General features: G+C 46.2%; 12 non-coding genes across 12 annotated transcripts; all 12 read left to right on the forward strand.

The window, feature by feature from the left end:
* The first annotated feature begins 294 nt into the window (after positions 1 to 294).
* LOC142693154 (U2 spliceosomal RNA) lies at positions 295 to 485 on the forward strand. The gene has a single exon (XR_012861524.1). It is a non-coding gene; the product is annotated as a U2 spliceosomal RNA (small nuclear RNA).
* A 4,945-nt stretch (positions 486 to 5,430) lies between these two features.
* On the forward strand, positions 5,431 to 5,621 carry LOC142693155 (U2 spliceosomal RNA). Its single transcript, XR_012861525.1, has one exon. It is a non-coding gene; the product is annotated as a U2 spliceosomal RNA (small nuclear RNA).
* Positions 5,622 to 6,909: 1,288 nt separating this feature from the next.
* Positions 6,910 to 7,100, forward strand: LOC142693156 (U2 spliceosomal RNA). Its single transcript, XR_012861526.1, has one exon. It is a non-coding gene; the product is annotated as a U2 spliceosomal RNA (small nuclear RNA).
* Positions 7,101 to 8,384: 1,284 nt separating this feature from the next.
* Positions 8,385 to 8,575, forward strand: LOC142693157 (U2 spliceosomal RNA). Its single transcript, XR_012861527.1, has one exon. It is a non-coding gene; the product is annotated as a U2 spliceosomal RNA (small nuclear RNA).
* A 1,288-nt stretch (positions 8,576 to 9,863) lies between these two features.
* LOC142693160 (U2 spliceosomal RNA) lies at positions 9,864 to 10,054 on the forward strand. The gene has a single exon (XR_012861529.1). It is a non-coding gene; the product is annotated as a U2 spliceosomal RNA (small nuclear RNA).
* Positions 10,055 to 11,362: 1,308 nt separating this feature from the next.
* On the forward strand, positions 11,363 to 11,553 carry LOC142693161 (U2 spliceosomal RNA). The gene has a single exon (XR_012861530.1). It is a non-coding gene; the product is annotated as a U2 spliceosomal RNA (small nuclear RNA).
* A 1,272-nt stretch (positions 11,554 to 12,825) lies between these two features.
* Positions 12,826 to 13,016, forward strand: LOC142693410 (U2 spliceosomal RNA). Its single transcript, XR_012861756.1, has one exon. It is a non-coding gene; the product is annotated as a U2 spliceosomal RNA (small nuclear RNA).
* Positions 13,017 to 14,312: 1,296 nt separating this feature from the next.
* On the forward strand, positions 14,313 to 14,503 carry LOC142693407 (U2 spliceosomal RNA). Its single transcript, XR_012861753.1, has one exon. It is a non-coding gene; the product is annotated as a U2 spliceosomal RNA (small nuclear RNA).
* Positions 14,504 to 15,787: 1,284 nt separating this feature from the next.
* Positions 15,788 to 15,978, forward strand: LOC142693162 (U2 spliceosomal RNA). The gene has a single exon (XR_012861531.1). It is a non-coding gene; the product is annotated as a U2 spliceosomal RNA (small nuclear RNA).
* A 1,280-nt stretch (positions 15,979 to 17,258) lies between these two features.
* LOC142693163 (U2 spliceosomal RNA) lies at positions 17,259 to 17,449 on the forward strand. Its single transcript, XR_012861532.1, has one exon. It is a non-coding gene; the product is annotated as a U2 spliceosomal RNA (small nuclear RNA).
* A 1,288-nt stretch (positions 17,450 to 18,737) lies between these two features.
* LOC142693164 (U2 spliceosomal RNA) lies at positions 18,738 to 18,928 on the forward strand. The gene has a single exon (XR_012861533.1). It is a non-coding gene; the product is annotated as a U2 spliceosomal RNA (small nuclear RNA).
* A 1,288-nt stretch (positions 18,929 to 20,216) lies between these two features.
* LOC142693165 (U2 spliceosomal RNA) lies at positions 20,217 to 20,407 on the forward strand. Its single transcript, XR_012861534.1, has one exon. It is a non-coding gene; the product is annotated as a U2 spliceosomal RNA (small nuclear RNA).
* The last annotated feature ends 920 nt before the right edge of the window (positions 20,408 to 21,327 follow it).

Raw genomic sequence — 21,327 nt, forward strand, 5'->3', positions numbered from 1 at the left:
GTGGGCATGCACTTGCTGCCGCTGCCAGTGTTTATCTGCATGGCAGCAGGGCATTTGGGCGTTGCCAGGAAGGCGTTTTTATGTAGATTCCTCCTCTTTCAGCACTGCATTGTGGTGCAAGCAAAAGAAGCAAATCCTGTCTGGCTTCCTCTCCGGCCTTTATTCACCTCCCGTGTAGCTGTGAGTGTGTGAGCCTGCAGGGCCCCATGGAATTGCCTAGAAGTAGGCTGAATCGCTGCAAGGGCTGAACAGCAGTATCGGGCAGGCTCGGGCAACGCGCGGCCCGTTCGGGTTATCGCTTCTCGGCCTTTTGGCTAAGATCAAGTGTAGTATCTGTTCTTATCAGTTTAATATCTGATACGTCCCCTATCTGGGGACCATATATTAAATGGATTTTTAGAACAGGGAGATGGAAATAGAGCTTGCTCTGTCCACTCCACGCATTGACCTGGTATTGCAGTATTTCCAGGACCGGTGCACCCTTTCCTTATGTGTTGACTAAAAGCAGATTCCAAAAGTGTTTTTTGTCTTTGCTATTGTTTCTGTCTTTCTGAAGGGATCTCCCCTTTTAATCCCATTATTTCAACACCTGTTGGACAATGCATGAGTGATAATGAGCTCATTGATTAAATGCAATTAACCCCTTAGTGACTAAGCCTGTTTTGGCCTTCAGGACCAGCCCCATTTTTGCCAATCTGACATGTGTCACTTTATGTGGTAATAACTCCAGAATGCTTTTACCTATCCAAGCGATTCTGGGATTGTTTTCTCGTGACATATTGTACTTTATGATACTGAAAAAATTTTGTCATTAAATTCAATATTTATTTGTAAGAAACGCCAAGATTTAGAGAAAATTAGCAAAAATTAGCATTTTTCTAAATTTTAATGTATTTACTTGTAAAACAGATAGTAATACCACACAAAATACATACTAGTTTATATTTCCCATATGTCTACTTTATGTTTGCGTCGTTTTTTGAACATTCTTTTATTTTTCTAGGACGTTACAAGGCTTAGAACTTTAGCAGCAATTTCTCATATTTTCAAGAAAATTTCAAAAGGCTATTTTTTCAGGGACCAGTTCAGTTCTGAAATGGCTTTGAGGGCCTTATATATTAGAAAGTCACCATAAATCACCCCATTTTGAAAACTGCACCCATCAAAGTATTCAAAACAGCATTCACAAAGTATTTTAGCCCTTTAGGCGTTTCACAGGAATTAAAGCAAAGTAGAGGTGAAATTTACAAATTTTATTTTTTTTCTTCAAAAATTCATTTGTAATAAATTTTTTCTGTACCACAGAAGGTTTTACCCAAGAAATGCAACTCAAGATTTATTGCCCAGATTCTGCAGTTTTTAGAAATACCCCACATGTGGCCCTAGCGCGGTCATGGACTGAAACACAGGCCTCCGAAGCAAAGGAGCACCTAGTGGATTTTGGGCCTCTATTTTATTAGAATATATTTTAGGTACCATGTCAGGTGTGAGGAGGCCTTGTGCTGCCAAAACAGTGGAAACACCCCAAAAGTGACCCCATTTTGGAAACTATACCCCTCAAGGAATTTATCTATGGGTATAGTTAGCATTTTGAACCCACAGTTTTTTTGCTAAATTTATTTGAATTAGTATGTGAAGGTGAAAATCTACTTTTTTTGTGAAAAAATTAGGAAATTTTAAATTTTTACAAGGAATAAAGTAGAAAAAACACCCCAACATATGTAAAGCAATGTCTTCCGATTATAGCAATACCCCATATGTGGTAATAAATTGCTGTTTGGACCCACAGCAGGCCTCAGAAGAGAAGGAGCACCATTTGGATTTTGGATTTCTGATTTTGCTGGAATAGTTTTCAGTGCCGTGTCGCGTTTGCAATGCACTGGAGGGAAGAAAACCGTGGAAACCCCCCAATAGTTACCCCATTTTGGAAACGATACCCCTCAAGGTATTTATCTATGGGTATAGTTAGCATTTTGAACCCACAGTTTTTTTGCTAAATTTATTTGAATTAGTATGTGAAGATGAAAATCTACTTTTTTTCTGAAAAAAGGTAGCCATTTTTAATTTTTACAAGGAATAAAGGAGAAAAAGCGCCCCAACATTTTGTAAAACAATTTCTCCTGATTACGTAAATACCCCATATGTGGTAATAAACTACTGTTTGGACCCACACCGGGGCTTAGAAGGGAAGGAGCGCTATTTGGCTTTTGGAGCTCAAATTTAGCTGGAATGTTTTTGGGTGTCATGTCGAATTTGCCCCTGAGAGACTGAAACAGTGGAAGCCCCCCAAAAGTAACCCCATTTGGGAAACTACACCACTTAAGGAATCTATCTAGGGGTATAGTGAGCATTTAGGCCCCACACGTCTTTTGCAGAATTTATTAGAATTAGGCCGTGAAAATTAATATCAACATTATTTCCACTAAAATGTTGAATTTTTTCAATTTCACAAAGGATAAACGAGAAAATGCACCCCAACGTTTGTAAAGCAATTTCTCCCGAGTACGGCAATACCCCACATGTGGTCATAAATGTTTTTTCATTAGAAAGTAATTAACCCTTTACGAACTGATTCATGTTTTGCTTTTTCGTTTTTCCTCTCCGCTTTCCAAGAGCCACTACTTTTTTATTTTTCTGTCAATAGAGCGGTGTGGGGGCTTATTTTTTGCGGGACGAGTTGTCGTTTTTATTGGTACCATTTTTTGGTACGATGCCATATCGGTGGACATAAACGGCTGTTTGGGCACGCTGTAGGGCTCAGAAGGGAGGGACGCCATTTGGCTTTTGGAGCGTATATTTTGCTTGGTAGTAGCTCTGGCGTTTTGCTGGTATTTCAGTTTATAATGTGGGGGCACATGTAGGCTGGGCAGAGTACATCAGGGGCATAATAAGAGGGTATAATAATGGGGTAAATAAATAATAATCCACAGATATGTGGCCGGTGTCGCACTGATAAATGGTGCCCGATCTTATCCACTTTTGGAACACTCTGCACATTTTGCATCGCCATAATCTGGGAGCCGGAACTTTTTTTATTTTTTCACCACCGGAGCCGTGTGAGGGCTTATTTGTTGCGGGAAAATCTGTAATTTTCATTGGTACCATTTTGGGGTACATGCGATTTTGTTGATCACTTTTTATTCAATTTTTCGGCAAGCAAGGTGACCAAAAACCATCAATTCTGACAATGATTTTTATTTATTTTTGACAGCGTTTACCCTGGGCTATAAATGACTATTATACTTTATTCTGCGGGTCGGTACGATTACGGCGATACCATTTGTATATACGTTTTTTTATGTTTTGCAGCGTTTGCGCAATAAAATAACTTATTTAGAAAATAATGTCTTTTCTGTGTCACCATATTCTGAGAGCCATAACTTTTTTATTTTTCAGTCAAAAAAGCTGTGTAAGGGCTTGTTTTTTGCGGGACGGGTTGTAGTTTGTATCGGTACAATTTTGGCGTACATGCGACTTTTTGATCACTTTTTATTACATATTTTGTGAGGGGTGGTGACCAAAAAATAGTGATTCTGGCATTGTTTTTCGTTTATTTTTTTCGCGGCGTTCACTGTGCGGGAAAAATAATATTATAGTTTTATAGTTGGGGTCGTTACGAACGCGGTGATACCAAATATGTGTACTTTTTTTTTACGTGCTCATTTTTTTTCCTATAATGAAAGACTTATTATAGGAAAAAAAGCAGTTCTTGTTTATATCACTTCTAACTTTTATTTTTACACTTTTTTTAAAACATTTTTATTCTTTTTTTTACTTTTTTCACTTGTCCCACTAGGGGACACTTAGACTTGCAGCTCTGATCGCTGCTGGAATACATTACACTACACACGTAGTGTAATGCATTTCAACTGTCATTGTGACGTGACAGTCACACTGACAGGAAGCCTACGACGTCCACCCTCGGGGTGGTCCTCATAGGCTTCTGTACATGGCAACCCGGAAGCCATTGTCTGGCGTCCGGTTGCCATGGGTACCATCGCCAGCCCCCGTGATTTCACATGGGGGCTGCCGATCGGCACTAAAGACCTTAATTGTGGCGTTCAAAATCGAGCGCCGCAATTAAGGGGTTAACTGCCGATATCAGCGGCGACAGGCCGCTGATCGGCAACGGGGAGAGCAGGGCTGACACCCTGCACAGTTAACCGCCGCTGCGGTGTAGCGCCGCGCGGCGGTTAACTGTCAAAGCAATGACGTAACTGTACGTCAAGGTGCGCGAACTTACTGCTCACCATGACGTACAGTTACGTCATGGTGCGTTAAGGGGTTAATGAATAGATTGCCACCTCTTGTTGTGTGTCGTCTGTGTTTCTGTGTTTCCGGCATTTCACATTGGAACACCTCATTCACCTTCCTTGTCTTCTCTCCGCCCTCCCTTTTAGGTAAGTTAAAGAGCTGCACCTGAGCCAGCCACTGATTGATTGATTGATTGATTGATTGATTGATTGATTGATTGATTGATTGATTGATTGATGCAGCACAACAGTCAAATAGTGGAGTGGAGTAGGGGAACAGCAAACAGCCAATAAAGCAGCCCGCCCGCTCGCCTGCCCGCCACAATGGACCTACCTGTGTACACTAGATGGATGTGATGGAATGTACTGTCGTCCCTACATTTCAAGAAGAAGTAAGAATTGCAGTTGCAACAAAGCCTTGCTTGCCTACAAAGAGAGCAGCAATTTGGATTTGTTACTATGTTACCTAGAAGAATAACAAACTGTGCAAGGATGGAGGTTGTAGGAGCAAGGAGAAGTTGTCTGTAAAGTTGGTGGATGCCTATTTTCCATTTTGCAGTCCCTTGTCTCCCTCTTGTGGCCTCCTGGAGGCAACTAGCTGTGCAAAAAAAAGACAGCCTGGCGGCCGGCTGTTGCAGTGTTGCCCTCTCAGGCAACACTGAGTGACTGACTGAGCCTCACCGTCTTATATAAAGTTCAGACGGAACTTTGCACGTGTCATAGTGGAGCCCTCAGGATTCCAGAGCCAGCTTTCTGACATCATAATGGGGCCTCAGAGATAAAAGCCTGGGCCCAGGCAGTGTTGGTCAGTGCTGCTCAACAGGCAGCACTGGACTGGACTGGATTACAGCTGATACAAGGTGTGAAGGAACAAGGGGTGGCTGTGGGCATGCACTTGCTGCCGCTGCCAGTGTTTATCTGCATGGCAGCAGGGCATTTGGGCGTTGCCAGGAAGGCGTTTTTATGTAGATTCCTCCTCTTTCAGCACTGCATTGTGGTGCAAGCAAAAGAAGCAAATCCTGTCTGGCTTCCTCTCCGGCCTTTATTCACCTCCCGTGTAGCTGTGAGTGTGTGAGCCTGCAGGGCCCCATGGAATTGCCTAGAAGTAGGCTGAATCGCTGCAAGGGCTGAACAGCAGTATCGGGCAGGCTCGGGCAACGCGCGGCCCGTTCGGGTTATCGCTTCTCGGCCTTTTGGCTAAGATCAAGTGTAGTATCTGTTCTTATCAGTTTAATATCTGATACGTCCCCTATCTGGGGACCATATATTAAATGGATTTTTAGAACAGGGAGATGGAAATAGAGCTTGCTCTGTCCACTCCACGCATTGACCTGGTATTGCAGTATTTCCAGGACCGGTGCACCCTTTCCTTATGTGTTGACTAAAAGCAGATTCCAAAAGTGTTTTTTGTCTTTGCTATTGTTTCTGTCTTTCTGAAGGGATCTCCCCTTTTAATCCCATTATTTCAACACCTGTTGGACAATGCATGAGTGATAATGAGCTCATTGATTAAATGCAATTAATGAATAGATTGCCACCTCTTGTTGTGTGTCGTCTGTGTTTCTGTGTTTCCGGCATTTCACATTGGAACACCTCATTCACCTTCCTTGTCTTCTCTCCACCCTCCCTTTTAGGTAAGTTAAAGAGCTGCACCTGAGCCAGCCACTGATTGATTGATTGATTGATTGATTGATTGATTGATTGATTGATTGATTGATGCAGCACAACAGTCAAATAGTGGAGTGGAGTAGGGGAACAGCAAACAGCCAATAAAGCAGCCCGCCCGCTCGCCTGCCCGCCACAATGGACCTACCTGTGTACACTAGATGGATGTGATGGAATGTACTGTCGTCCCTACATTTCAAGAAGAAGTAAGAATTGCAGTTGCAACAAAGCCTTGCTTGCCTACAAAGAGAGCAGCAATTTGGATTTGTTACTATGTTACCTAGAAGAATAACAAACTGTGCAAGGATGGAGGTTGTAGGAGCAAGGAGAAGTTGTCTGTAAAGTTGGTGGATGCCTATTTTCCATTTTGCAGTCCCTTGTCTCCCTCTTGTGGCCTCCTGGAGGCAACTAGCTGTGCAAAAAAAAGACAGCCTGGCGGCCGGCTGTTGCAGTGTTGCCCTCTCAGGCAACACTGAGTGACTGACTGAGCCTCACCGTCTTATATAAAGTTCAGACGGAACTTTGCACGTGTCATAGTGGAGCCCTCAGGATTCCAGAGCCAGCTTTCTGACATCATAATGGGGCCTCAGAGATAAAAGCCTGGGCCCAGGCAGTGTTGGTCAGTGCTGCTCAGCAGGCAGCACTGGACTGGACTGGATTACAGCTGATACAAGGTGTGAAGGAACAAGGGGTGGCTGTGGGCATGCACTTGCTGCCGCTGCCAGTGTTTATCTGCATGGCAGCAGGGCATTTGGGCGTTGCCAGGAAGGCGTTTTTATGTAGATTCCTCCTCTTTCAGCACTGCATTGTGGTGCAAGCAAAAGAAGCAAATCCTGTCTGGCTTCCTCTCCGGCCTTTATTCACCTCCCGTGTAGCTGTGAGTGTGTGAGCCTGCAGGGCCCCATGGAATTGCCTAGAAGTAGGCTGAATCGCTGCAAGGGCTGAACAGCAGTATCGGGCAGGCTCGGGCAACGCGCGGCCCGTTCGGGTTATCGCTTCTCGGCCTTTTGGCTAAGATCAAGTGTAGTATCTGTTCTTATCAGTTTAATATCTGATACGTCCCCTATCTGGGGACCATATATTAAATGGATTTTTAGAACAGGGAGATGGAAATAGAGCTTGCTCTGTCCACTCCACGCATTGACCTGGTATTGCAGTATTTCCAGGACCGGTGCACCCTTTCCTTATGTGTTGACTAAAAGCAGATTCCAAAAGTGTTTTTTGTCTTTGCTATTGTTTCTGTCTTTCTGAAGGGATCTCCCCTTTTAATCCCATTATTTCAACACCTGTTGGACAATGCATGAGTGATAATGAGCTCATTGATTAAATGCAATTAATGAATAGATTGCCACCTCTTGTTGTGTGTCGTCTGTGTTTCTGTGTTTCCGGCATTTCACATTGGAACACCTCATTCACCTTCCTTGTCTTCTCTCCGCCCTCCCTTTTAGGTAAGTTAAAGAGCTGCACCTGAGCCAGCCACTGATTGATTGATTGATTGATTGATTGATTGATTGATTGATTGATTGATGCAGCACAACAGTCAAATAGTGGAGTGGAGTAGGGGAACAGCAAACAGCCAATAAAGCAGCCCGCCCGCTCGCCTGCCCGCCACAATGGACCTACCTGTGTACACTAGATGGATGTGATGGAATGTACTGTCGTCCCTACATTTCAAGAAGAAGTAAGAATTGCAGTTGCAACAAAGCCTTGCTTGCCTACAAAGAGAGCAGCAATTTGGATTTGTTACTATGTTACCTAGAAGAATAACAAACTGTGCAAGGATGGAGGTTGTAGGAGCAAGGAGAAGTTGTCTGTAAAGTTGGTGGATGCCTATTTTCCATTTTGCAGTCCCTTGTCTCCCTCTTGTGGCCTCCTGGAGGCAACTAGCTGTGCAAAAAAAAGACAGCCTGGCGGCCGGCTGTTGCAGTGTTGCCCTCTTAGGCAACACTGAGTGACTGACTGAGCCTCACCGTCTTATATAAAGTTCAGACGGAACTTTGCACGTGTCATAGTGGAGCCCTCAGGATTCCAGAGCCAGCTTTCTGACATCATAATGGGGCCTCAGAGATAAAAGCCTGGGCCCAGGCAGTGTTGGTCAGTGCTGCTCAGCAGGCAGCACTGGACTGGACTGGATTACAGCTGATACAAGGTGTGAAGGAACAAGGGGTGGCTGTGGGCATGCACTTGCTGCCGCTGCCAGTGTTTATCTGCATGGCAGCAGGGCATTTGGGCGTTGCCAGGAAGGCGTTTTTATGTAGATTCCTCCTCTTTCAGCACTGCATTGTGGTGCAAGCAAAAGAAGCAAATCCTGTCTGGCTTCCTCTCCGGCCTTTATTCACCTCCCGTGTAGCTGTGAGTGTGTGAGCCTGCAGGGCCCCATGGAATTGCCTAGAAGTAGGCTGAATCGCTGCAAGGGCTGAACAGCAGTATCGGGCAGGCTCGGGCAACGCGCGGCCCGTTCGGGTTATCGCTTCTCGGCCTTTTGGCTAAGATCAAGTGTAGTATCTGTTCTTATCAGTTTAATATCTGATACGTCCCCTATCTGGGGACCATATATTAAATGGATTTTTAGAACAGGGAGATGGAAATAGAGCTTGCTCTGTCCACTCCACGCATTGACCTGGTATTGCAGTATTTCCAGGACCGGTGCACCCTTTCCTTATGTGTTGACTAAAAGCAGATTCCAAAAGTGTTTTTTGTCTTTGCTATTGTTTCTGTCTTTCTGAAGGGATCTCCCCTTTTAATCCCATTATTTCAACACCTGTTGGACAATGCATGAGTGATAATGAGCTCATTGATTAAATGCAATTAATGAATAGATTGCCACCTCTTGTTGTGTGTCGTCTGTGTTTCTGTGTTTCCGGCATTTCACATTGGAACACCTCATTCACCTTCCTTGTCTTCTCTCCGCCCTCCCTTTTAGGTAAGTTAAAGAGCTGCACCTGAGCCAGCCACTGATTGATTGATTGATTGATTGATTGATTGATTGATTGATTGATTGATTGATGCAGCACAACAGTCAAATAGTGGAGTGGAGTAGGGGAACAGCAAACAGCCAATAAAGCAGCCCGCCCGCTCGCCTGCCCGCCACAATGGACCTACCTGTGTACACTAGATGGATGTGATGGAATGTACTGTCGTCCCTACATTTCAAGAAGAAGTAAGAATTGCAGTTGCAACAAAGCCTTGCTTGCCTACAAAGAGAGCAGCAATTTGGATTTGTTACTATGTTACCTAGAAGAATAACAAACTGTGCAAGGATGGAGGTTGTAGGAGCAAGGAGAAGTTGTCTGTAAAGTTGGTGGATGCCTATTTTCCATTTTGCAGTCCCTTGTCTCCCTCTTGTGGCCTCCTGGAGGCAACTAGCTGTGCAAAAAAAAGACAGCCTGGCGGCCGGCTGTTGCAGTGTTGCCCTCTCAGGCAACACTGAGTGACTGACTGAGCCTCACCGTCTTATATAAAGTTCAGACGGAACTTTGCACGTGTCATAGTGGAGCCCTCAGGATTCCAGAGCCAGCTTTCTGACATCATAATGGGGCCTCAGAGATAAAAGCCTGGGCCCAGGCAGTGTTGGTCAGTGCTGCTCAGCAGGCAGCACTGGACTGGACTGGATTACAGCTGATACAAGGTGTGAAGGAACAAGGGGTGGCTGTGGGCATGCACTTGCTGCCGCTGCCAGTGTTTATCTGCATGGCAGCAGGGCATTTGGGCGTTGCCAGGAAGGCGTTTTTATGTAGATTCCTCCTCTTTCAGCACTGCATTGTGGTGCAAGCAAAAGAAGCAAATCCTGTCTGGCTTCCTCTCCGGCCTTTATTCACCTCCCGTGTAGCTGTGAGTGTGTGAGCCTGCAGGGCCCCATGGAATTGCCTAGAAGTAGGCTGAATCGCTGCAAGGGCTGAACAGCAGTATCGGGCAGGCTCGGGCAACGCGCGGCCCGTTCGGGTTATCGCTTCTCGGCCTTTTGGCTAAGATCAAGTGTAGTATCTGTTCTTATCAGTTTAATATCTGATACGTCCCCTATCTGGGGACCATATATTAAATGGATTTTTAGAACAGGGAGATGGAAATAGAGCTTGCTCTGTCCACTCCACGCATTGACCTGGTATTGCAGTATTTCCAGGACCGGTGCACCCTTTCCTTATGTGTTGACTAAAAGCAGATTCCAAAAGTGTTTTTTGTCTTTGCTATTGTTTCTGTCTTTCTGAAGGGATCTCCCCTTTTAATCCCATTATTTCAACACCTGTTGGACAATGCATGAGTGATAATGAGCTCATTGATTAAATGCAATTAATGAATAGATTGCCACCTCTTGTTGTGTGTCGTCTGTGTTTCTGTGTTTCCGGCATTTCACATTGGAACACCTCATTCACCTTCCTTGTCTTCTCTCCGCCCTCCCTTTTAGGTAAGTTAAAGAGCTGCACCTGAGCCAGCCACTGATTGATTGATTGATTGATTGATTGATTGATTGATTGATTGATTGATTGATTGATTGATTGATTGATTGATGCAGCACAACAGTCAAATAGTGGAGTGGAGTAGGGGAACAGCAAACAGCCAATAAAGCAGCCCGCCCGCTCGCCTGCCCGCCACAATGGACCTACCTGTGTACACTAGATGGATGTGATGGAATGTACTGTCGTCCCTACATTTCAAGAAGAAGTAAGAATTGCAGTTGCAACAAAGCCTTGCTTGCCTACAAAGAGAGCAGCAATTTGGATTTGTTACTATGTTACCTAGAAGAATAACAAACTGTGCAAGGATGGAGGTTGTAGGAGCAAGGAGAAGTTGTCTGTAAAGTTGGTGGATGCCTATTTTCCATTTTGCAGTCCCTTGTCTCCCTCTTGTGGCCTCCTGGAGGCAACTAGCTGTGCAAAAAAAAGACAGCCTGGCGGCCGGCTGTTGCAGTGTTGCCCTCTCAGGCAACACTGAGTGACTGACTGAGCCTCACCGTCTTATATAAAGTTCAGACGGAACTTTGCACGTGTCATAGTGGAGCCCTCAGGATTCCAGAGCCAGCTTTCTGACATCATAATGGGGCCTCAGAGATAAAAGCCTGGGCCCAGGCAGTGTTGGTCAGTGCTGCTCAGCAGGCAGCACTGGACTGGACTGGATTACAGCTGATACAAGGTGTGAAGGAACAAGGGGTGGCTGTGGGCATGCACTTGCTGCCGCTGCCAGTGTTTATCTGCATGGCAGCAGGGCATTTGGGCGTTGCCAGGAAGGCGTTTTTATGTAGATTCCTCCTCTTTCAGCACTGCATTGTGGTGCAAGCAAAAGAAGCAAATCCTGTCTGGCTTCCTCTCCGGCCTTTATTCACCTCCCGTGTAGCTGTGAGTGTGTGAGCCTGCAGGGCCCCATGGAATTGCCTAGAAGTAGGCTGAATCGCTGCAAGGGCTGAACAGCAGTATCGGGCAGGCTCGGGCAACGCGCGGCCCGTTCGGGTTATCGCTTCTCGGCCTTTTGGCTAAGATCAAGTGTAGTATCTGTTCTTATCAGTTTAATATCTGATACGTCCCCTATCTGGGGACCATATATTAAATGGATTTTTAGAACAGGGAGATGGAAATAGAGCTTGCTCTGTCCACTCCACGCATTGACCTGGTATTGCAGTATTTCCAGGACCGGTGCACCCTTTCCTTATGTGTTGACTAAAAGCAGATTCCAAAAGTGTTTTTTGTCTTTGCTATTGTTTCTGTCTTTCTGAAGGGATCTCCCCTTTTAATCCCATTATTTCAACACCTGTTGGACAATGCATGAGTGATAATGAGCTCATTGATTAAATGCAATTAATGAATAGATTGCCACCTCTTGTTGTGTGTCGTCTGTGTTTCTGTGTTTCCGGCATTTCACATTGGAACACCTCATTCACCTTCCTTGTCTTCTCTCCGCCCTCCCTTTTAGGTAAGTTAAAGAGCTGCACCTGAGCCAGCCACTGATTGATTGATTGATTGATTGATTGATTGATTGATTGATGCAGCACAACAGTCAAATAGTGGAGTGGAGTAGGGGAACAGCAAACAGCCAATAAAGCAGCCCGCCCGCTCGCCTGCCCGCCACAATGGACCTACCTGTGTACACTAGATGGATGTGATGGAATGTACTGTCGTCCCTACATTTCAAGAAGAAGTAAGAATTGCAGTTGCAACAAAGCCTTGCTTGCCTACAAAGAGAGCAGCAATTTGGATTTGTTACTATGTTACCTAGAAGAATAACAAACTGTGCAAGGATGGAGGTTGTAGGAGCAAGGAGAAGTTGTCTGTAAAGTTGGTGGATGCCTATTTTCCATTTTGCAGTCCCTTGTCTCCCTCTTGTGGCCTCCTGGAGGCAACTAGCTGTGCAAAAAAAAGACAGCCTGGCGGCCGGCTGTTGCAGTGTTGCCCTCTCAGGCAACACTGAGTGACTGACTGAGCCTCACCGTCTTATATAAAGTTCAGACGGAACTTTGCACGTGTCATAGTGGAGCCCTCAGGATTCCAGAGCCAGCTTTCTGACATCATAATGGGGCCTCAGAGATAAAAGCCTGGGCCCAGGCAGTGTTGGTCAGTGCTGCTCAGCAGGCAGCACTGGACTGGACTGGATTACAGCTGATACAAGGTGTGAAGGAACAAGGGGTGGCTGTGGGCATGCACTTGCTGCCGCTGCCAGTGTTTATCTGCATGGCAGCAGGGCAGGCGTTGCCAGGAAGGCGTTTTTATGTAGATTCCTCCTCTTTCAGCACTGCATTGTGGTGCAAGCAAAAGAAGCAAATCCTGTCTGGCTTCCTCTCCGGCCTTTATTCACCTCCCGTGTAGCTGTGAGTGTGTGAGCCTGCAGGGCCCCATGGAATTGCCTAGAAGTAGGCTGAATCGCTGCAAGGGCTGAACAGCAGTATCGGGCAGGCTCGGGCAACGCGCGGCCCGTTCGGGTTATCGCTTCTCGGCCTTTTGGCTAAGATCAAGTGTAGTATCTGTTCTTATCAGTTTAATATCTGATACGTCCCCTATCTGGGGACCATATATTAAATGGATTTTTAGAACAGAGAGATGGAAATAGAGCTTGCTCTGTCCACTCCACGCATTGACCTGGTATTGCAGTATTTCCAGGACCGGTGCACCCTTTCCTTATGTGTTGACTAAAAGCAGATTCCAAAAGTGTTTTTTGTCTTTGCTATTGTTTCTGTCTTTCTGAAGGGATCTCCCCTTTTAATCCCATTATTTCAACACCTGTTGGACAATGCATAAGTGATAATGAGCTCATTGATTAAATGCAATTAATGAATAGATTGCCACCTCTTGTTGTGTGTCGTCTGTGTTTCTGTGTTTCCGGCATTTCACATTGGAACACCTCATTCACCTTCCTTGTCTTCTCTCCGCCCTCCCTTTTAGGTAAGTTAAAGAGCTGCACCTGAGCCAGCCACTGATTGATTGATTGATTGATTGATTGATTGATTGATTGATTGATTGATTGATTGATTGATGCAGCACAACAGTCAAATAGTGGAGTGGAGTAGGGGAACAGCAAACAGCCAATAAAGCAGCCCGCCCGCTCGCCTGCCCGCCACAATGGACCTACCTGTGTACACTAGATGGATGTGATGGAATGTACTGTCGTCCCTACATTTCAAGAAGAAGTAAGAATTGCAGTTGCAACAAAGCCTTGCTTGCCTACAAAGAGAGCAGCAATTTGGATTTGTTACTATGTTACCTAGAAGAATAACAAACTGTGCAAGGATGGAGGTTGTAGGAGCAAGGAGAAGTTGTCTGTAAAGTTGGTGGATGCCTATTTTCCATTTTGCAGTCCCTTGTCTCCCTCTTGTGGCCTCCTGGAGGCAACTAGCTGTGCAAAAAAAAGACAGCCTGGCGGCCGGCTGTTGCAGTGTTGCCCTCTCAGGCAACACTGAGTGACTGACTGAGCCTCACCGTCTTATATAAAGTTCAGACGGAACTTTGCACGTGTCATAGTGGAGCCCTCAGGATTCCAGAGCCAGCTTTCTGACATCATAATGGGGCCTCAGAGATAAAAGCCTGGGCCCAGGCAGTGTTGGTCAGTGCTGCTCAGCAGGCAGCACTGGACTGGACTGGATTACAGCTGATACAAGGTGTGAAGGAACAAGGGGTGGCTGTGGGCATGCACTTGCTGCCGCTGCCAGTGTTTATCTGCATGGCAGCAGGGCATTTGGGCGTTGCCAGGAAGGCGTTTTTATGTAGATTCCTCCTCTTTCAGCACTGCATTGTGGTGCAAGCAAAAGAAGCAAATCCTGTCTGGCTTCCTCTCCGGCCTTTATTCACCTCCCGTGTAGCTGTGAGTGTGTGAGCCTGCAGGGCCCCATGGAATTGCCTAGAAGTAGGCTGAATCGCTGCAAGGGCTGAACAGCAGTATCGGGCAGGCTCGGGCAACGCGCGGCCCGTTCGGGTTATCGCTTCCCGGCCTTTTGGCTAAGATCAAGTGTAGTATCTGTTCTTATCAGTTTAATATCTGATACGTCCCCTATCTGGGGACCATATATTAAATGGATTTTTAGAACAGGGAGATGGAAATAGAGCTTGCTCTGTCCACTCCACGCATTGACCTGGTATTGCAGTATTTCCAGGACCGGTGCACCCTTTCCTTATGTGTTGACTAAAAGCAGATTCCAAAAGTGTTTTTTGTCTTTGCTATTGTTTCTGTCTTTCTGAAGGGATCTCCCCTTTTAATCCCATTATTTCAACACCTGTTGGACAATGCATGAGTGATAATGAGCTCATTGATTAAATGCAATTAATGAATAGATTGCCACCTCTTGTTGTGTGTCGTCTGTGTTTCTGTGTTTCCGGCATTTCACATTGGAACACCTCATTCACCTTCCTTGTCTTCTCTCCGCCCTCCCTTTTAGGTAAGTTAAAGAGCTGCACCTGAGCCAGCCACTGATTGATTGATTGATTGATTGATTGATTGATTGATTGATTGATTGATGCAGCACAACAGTCAAATAGTGGAGTGGAGTAGGGGAACAGCAAACAGCCAATAAAGCAGTCCGCCCGCTCGCCTGCCCGCCACAATGGACCTACCTGTGTACACTAGATGGATGTGATGGAATGTACTGTCGTCCCTACATTTCAAGAAGAAGTAAGAATTGCAGTTGCAACAAAGCCTTGCTTGCCTACAAAGAGAGCAGCAATTTGGATTTGTTACTATGTTACCTAGAAGAATAACAAACTGTGCAAGGATGGAGGTTGTAGGAGCAAGGAGAAGTTGTCTGTAAAGTTGGTGGATGCCTATTTTCCATTTTGCAGTCCCTTGTCTCCCTCTTGTGGCCTCCTGGAGGCAACTAGCTGTGCAAAAAAAAGACAGCCTGGCGGCCGGCTGTTGCAGTGTTGCCCTCTCAGGCAACACTGAGTGACTGACTGAGCCTCACCGTCTTATATAAAGTTCAGACGGAACTTTGCACGTGTCATAGTGGAGCCCTCAGGATTCCAGAGCCAGCTTTCTGACATCATAATGGGGCCTCAGAGATAAAAGCCTGGGCCCAGGCAGTGTTGGTCAGTGCTGCTCAGCAGGCAGCACTGGACTGGACTGGATTACAGCTGATACAAGGTGTGAAGGAACAAGGGGTGGCTGTGGGCATGCACTTGCTGCCGCTGCCAGTGTTTATCTGCATGGCAGCAGGGCATTTGGGCGTTGCCAGGAAGGCGTTTTTATGTAGATTCCTCCTCTTTCAGCACTGCATTGTGGTGCAAGCAAAAGAAGCAAATCCTGTCTGGCTTCCTCTCCGGCCTTTATTCACCTCCCGTGTAGCTGTGAGTGTGTGAGCCTGCAGGGGCCCATGGAATTGCCTAGAAGTAGGCTGAATCGCTGCAAGGGCTGAACAGCAGTATCGGGCAGGCTCGGGCAACGCGCGGCCCGTTCGGGTTATCGCTTCTCGGCCTTTTGGCTAAGATCAAGTGTAGTATCTGTTCTTATCAGTTTAATATCTGATACGTCCCCTATCTGGGGACCATATATTAAATGGATTTTTAGAACAGGGAGATGGAAATAGAGCTTGCTCTGTCCACTCCACGCATTGACCTGGTATTGCAGTATTTCCAGGACCGGTGCACCCTTTCCTTATGTGTTGACTAAAAGCAGATTCCAAAAGTGTTTTTTGTCTTTGCTATTGTTTCTGTCTTTCTGAAGGGATCTCCCCTTTTAATCCCATTATTTCAACACCTGTTGGACAATGCATGAGTGATAATGAGCTCATTGATTAAATGCAATTAATGAATAGATTGCCACCTCTTGTTGTGTGTCGTCTGTGTTTCTGTGTTTCCGGCATTTCACATTGGAACACCTCATTCACCTTCCTTGTCTTCTCTCCGCCCTCCCTTTTAGGTAAGTTAAAGAGCTGCACCTGAGCCAGCCACTGATTGATTGATTGATTGATTGATTGATTGATTGATTGATTGATTGATGCAGCACAACAGTCAAATAGTGGAGTGGAGTAGGGGAACAGCAAACAGCCAATAAAGCAGTCCGCCCGCTCGCCTGCCCGCCACAATGGACCTACCTGTGTACACTAGATGGATGTGATGGAATGTACTGTCGTCCCTACATTTCAAGAAGAAGTAAGAATTGCAGTTGCAACAAAGCCTTGCTTGCCTACAAAGAGAGCAGCAATTTGGATTTGTTACTATGTTACCTAGAAGAATAACAATGCAAGGATGGAGGTTGTAGGAGCAAGGAGAAGTTGTCTGTAAAGTTGGTGGATGCCTATTTTCCATTTTGCAGTCCCTTGTCTCCCTCTTGTGGCCTCCTGGAGGCAACTAGCTGTGCAAAAAAAAGACAGCCTGGCGGCCGGCTGTTGCAGTGTTGCCCTCTCAGGCAACACTGAGTGACTGACTGAGCCTCACCGTCTTATATAAAGTTCAGACGGAACTTTGCACGTGTCATAGTGGAGCCCTCAGGATTCCAGAGCCAGCTTTCTGACATCATAATGGGGCCTCAGAGATAAAAGCCTGGGCCCAGGCAGTGTTGGTCAGTGCTGCTCAGCAGGCAGCACTGGACTGGACTGGATTACAGCTGATACAAGGTGTGAAGGAACAAGGGGTGGCTGTGGGCATGCACTTGCTGCCGCTGCCAGTGTTTATCTGCATGGCAGCAGGGCATTTGGGCGTTGCCAGGAAGGCGTTTTTATGTAGATTCCTCCTCTTTCAGCACTGCATTGTGGTGCAAGCAAAAGAAGCAAATCCTGTCTGGCTTCCTCTCCGGCCTTTATTCACCTCCCGTGTAGCTGTGAGTGTGTGAGCCTGCAGGGCCCCATGGAATTGCCTAGAAGTAGGCTGAATCGCTGCAAGGGCTGAACAGCAGTATCGGGCAGGCTCGGGCAACGCGCGGCCCGTTCGGGTTATCGCTTCTCGGCCTTTTGGCTAAGATCAAGTGTAGTATCTGTTCTTATCAGTTTAATATCTGATACGTCCCCTATCTGGGGACCATATATTAAATGGATTTTTAGAACAGGGAGATGGAAATAGAGCTTGCTCTGTCCACTCCACGCATTGACCTGGTATTGCAGTATTTCCAGGACCGGTGCACCCTTTCCTTATGTGTTGACTAAAAGCAGATTCCAAAAGTGTTTTTTGTCTTTGCTATTGTTTCTGTCTTTCTGAAGGGATCTCCCCTTTTAATCCCATTATTTCAACACCTGTTGGACAATGCATGAGTGATAATGAGCTCATTGATTAAATGCAATTAATGAATAGATTGCCACCTCTTGTTGTGTGTCGTCTGTGTTTCTGTGTTTCCGGCATTTCACATTGGAACACCTCATTCACCTTCCTTGTCTTCTCTCCGCCCTCCCTTTTAGGTAAGTTAAAGAGCTGCACCTGAGCCAGCCACTGATTGATTGATTGATTGATTGATTGATTGATTGATTGATTGATTGATTGATGCAGCACAACAGTCAAATAGTGGAGTGGAGTAGGGGAACAGCAAACAGCCAATAAAGCAGCCCGCCCGCTCGCCTGCCCGCCACAATGGACCTACCTGTGTACACTAGATGGATGTGATGGAATGTACTGTCGTCCCTACATTTCAAGAAGAAGTAAGAATTGCAGTTGCAACAAAGCCTTGCTTGCCTACAAAGAGAGCAGCAATTTGGATTTGTTACTATGTTACCTAGAAGAATAACAAACTGTGCAAGGATGGAGGTTGTAGGAGCAAGGAGAAGTTGTCTGTAAAGTTGGTGGATGCCTATTTTCCATTTTGCAGTCCCTTGTCTCCCTCTTGTGGCCTCCTGGAGGCAACTAGCTGTGCAAAAAAAAGACAGCCTGGCGGCCGGCTGTTGCAGTGTTGCCCTCTCAGGCAACACTGAGTGACTGACTGAGCCTCACCGTCTTATATAAAGTTCAGACGGAACTTTGCACGTGTCATAGTGGAGCCCTCAGGATTCCAGAGCCAGCTTTCTGACATCATAATGGGGCCTCAGAGATAAAAGCCTGGGCCCAGGCAGTGTTGGTCAGTGCTGCTCAGCAGGCAGCACTGGACTGGACTGGATTACAGCTGATACAAGGTGTGAAGGAACAAGGGGTGGCTGTGGGCATGCACTTGCTGCCGCTGCCAGTGTTTATCTGCATGGCAGCAGGGCATTTGGGCGTTGCCAGGAAGGCGTTTTTATGTAGATTCCTCCTCTTTCAGCACTGCATTGTGGTGCAAGCAAAAGAAGCAAATCCTGTCTGGCTTCCTCTCCGGCCTTTATTCACCTCCCGTGTAGCTGTGAGTGTGTGAGCCTGCAGGGCCCCATGGAATTGCCTAGAAGTAGGCTGAATCGCTGCAAGGGCTGAACAGCAGTATCGGGCAGGCTCGGGCAACGCGCGGCCCGTTCGGGTTATCGCTTCTCGGCCTTTTGGCTAAGATCAAGTGTAGTATCTGTTCTTATCAGTTTAATATCTGATACGTCCCCTATCTGGGGACCATATATTAAATGGATTTTTAGAACAGGGAGATGGAAATAGAGCTTGCTCTGTCCACTCCACGCATTGACCTGGTATTGCAGTATTTCCAGGACCGGTGCACCCTTTCCTTATGTGTTGACTAAAAGCAGATTCCAAAAGTGTTTTTTGTCTTTGCTATTGTTTCTGTCTTTCTGAAGGGATCTCCCCTTTTAATCCCATTATTTCAACACCTGTTGGACAATGCATGAGTGATAATGAGCTCATTGATTAAATGCAATTAATGAATAGATTGCCACCTCTTGTTGTGTGTCGTCTGTGTTTCTGTGTTTCCGGCATTTCACATTGGAACACCTCATTCACCTTCCTTGTCTTCTCTCCGCCCTCCCTTTTAGGTAAGTTAAAGAGCTGCACCTGAGCCAGCCACTGATTGATTGATTGATTGATTGATTGATTGATTGATTGATTGATTGATTGATGCAGCACAACAGTCAAATAGTGGAGTGGAGTAGGGGAACAGCAAACAGCCAATAAAGCAGCCCGCCCGCTCGCCTGCCCGCCACAATGGACCTACCTGTGTACACTAGATGGATGTGATGGAATGTACTGTCGTCCCTACATTTCAAGAAGAAGTAAGAATTGCAGTTGCAACAAAGCCTTGCTTGCCTACAAAGAGAGCAGCAATTTGGATTTGTTACTATGTTACCTAGAAGAATAACAAACTGTGCAAGGATGGAGGTTGTAGGAGCAAGGAGAAGTTGTCTGTAAAGTTGGTGGATGCCTATTTTCCATTTTGCAGTCCCTTGTCTCCCTCTTGTGGCCTCCTGGAGGCAACTAGCTGTGCAAAAAAAAGACAGCCTGGCGGCCGGCTGTTGCAGTGTTGCCCTCTCAGGCAACACTGAGTGACTGACTGAGCCTCACCGTCTTATATAAAGTTCAGACGGAACTTTGCACGTGTCATAGTGGAGCCCTCAGGATTCCAGAGCCAGCTTTCTGACATCATAATGGGGCCTCAGAGATAAAAGCCTGGGCCCAGGCAGTGTTGGTCAGTGCTGCTCAGCAGGCAGCACTGGACTGGACTGGATTACAGCTGATACAAGGTGTGAAGGAACAAGGGGTGGCTGTGGGCATGCACTTGCTGCCGCTGCCAGTGTTTATCTGCATGGCAGCAGGGCATTTGGGCGTTGCCAGGAAGGCGTTTTTATGTAGATTCCTCCTCTTTCAGCACTGCATTGTGGTGCAAGCAAAAGAAGCAAATCCTGTCTGGCTTCCTCTCCGGCCTTTATTCACCTCCCGTGTAGCTGTGAGTGTGTGAGCCTGCAGGGCCCCATGGAATTGCCTAGAAGTAGGCTGAATCGCTGCAAGGGCTGAACAGCAGTATCGGGCAGGCTCGGGCAACGCGCGGCCCGTTCGGGTTATCGCTTCTCGGCCTTTTGGCTAAGATCAAGTGTAGTATCTGTTCTTATCAGTTTAATATCTGATACGTCCCCTATCTGGGGACCATATATTAAATGGATTTTTAGAACAGGGAGATGGAAATAGAGCTTGCTCTGTCCACTCCACGCATTGACCTGGTATTGCAGTATTTCCAGGACCGGTGCACCCTTTCCTTATGTGTTGACTAAAAGCAGATTCCAAAAGTGTTTTTTGTCTTTGCTATTGTTTCTGTCTTTCTGAAGGGATCTCCCCTTTTAATCCCATTATTTCAACACCTGTTGGACAATGCATGAGTGATAATGAGCTCATTGATTAAATGCAATTAATGAATAGATTGCCACCTCTTGTTGTGTGTCGTCTGTGTTTCTGTGTTTCCGGCATTTCACATTGGAACACCTCATTCACCTTCCTTGTCTTCTCTCCGCCCTCCCTTTTAGGTAAGTTAAAGAGCTGCACCTGAGCCAGCCACTGATTGATTGATTGATTGATTGATTGATTGATTGATTGATTGATTGATTGATTGATTGATTGATGCAGCACAACAGTCAAATAGTGGAGTGGAGTAGGGGAACAGCAAACAGCCAATAAAGCAGCCCGCCCGCTCGCCTGCCCGCCACAATGGACCTACCTGTGTACACTAGATGGATGTGATGGAATGTACTGTCGTCCCTACATTTCAAGAAGAAGTAAGAATTGCAGTTGCAACAAAGCCTTGCTTGCCTACAAAGAGAGCAGCAATTTGGATTTGTTACTATGTTACCTAGAAGAATAACAAACTGTGCAAGGATGGAGGTTGTAGGAGCAAGGAGAAGTTGTCTGTAAAGTTGGTGGATGCCTATTTTCCATTTTGCAGTCCCTTGTCTCCCTCTTGTGGCCTCCTGGAGGCAACTAGCTGTGCAAAAAAAAGACAGCCTGGCGGCCGGCTGTTGCAGTGTTGCCCTCTCAGGCAACACTGAGTGACTGACTGAGCCTCACCGTCTTATATAAAGTTCAGACGGAACTTTGCACGTGTCATAGTGGAGCCCTCAGGATTCCAGAGCCAGCTTTCTGACATCATAATGGGGCCTCAGAGATAAAAGCCTGGGCCCAGG

Source organism: Rhinoderma darwinii (genome assembly GCF_050947455.1).
Source record: "Rhinoderma darwinii isolate aRhiDar2 chromosome 5 unlocalized genomic scaffold, aRhiDar2.hap1 SUPER_5_unloc_42, whole genome shotgun sequence".
Taxonomy (NCBI): domain Eukaryota; kingdom Metazoa; phylum Chordata; class Amphibia; order Anura; family Rhinodermatidae; genus Rhinoderma; species Rhinoderma darwinii.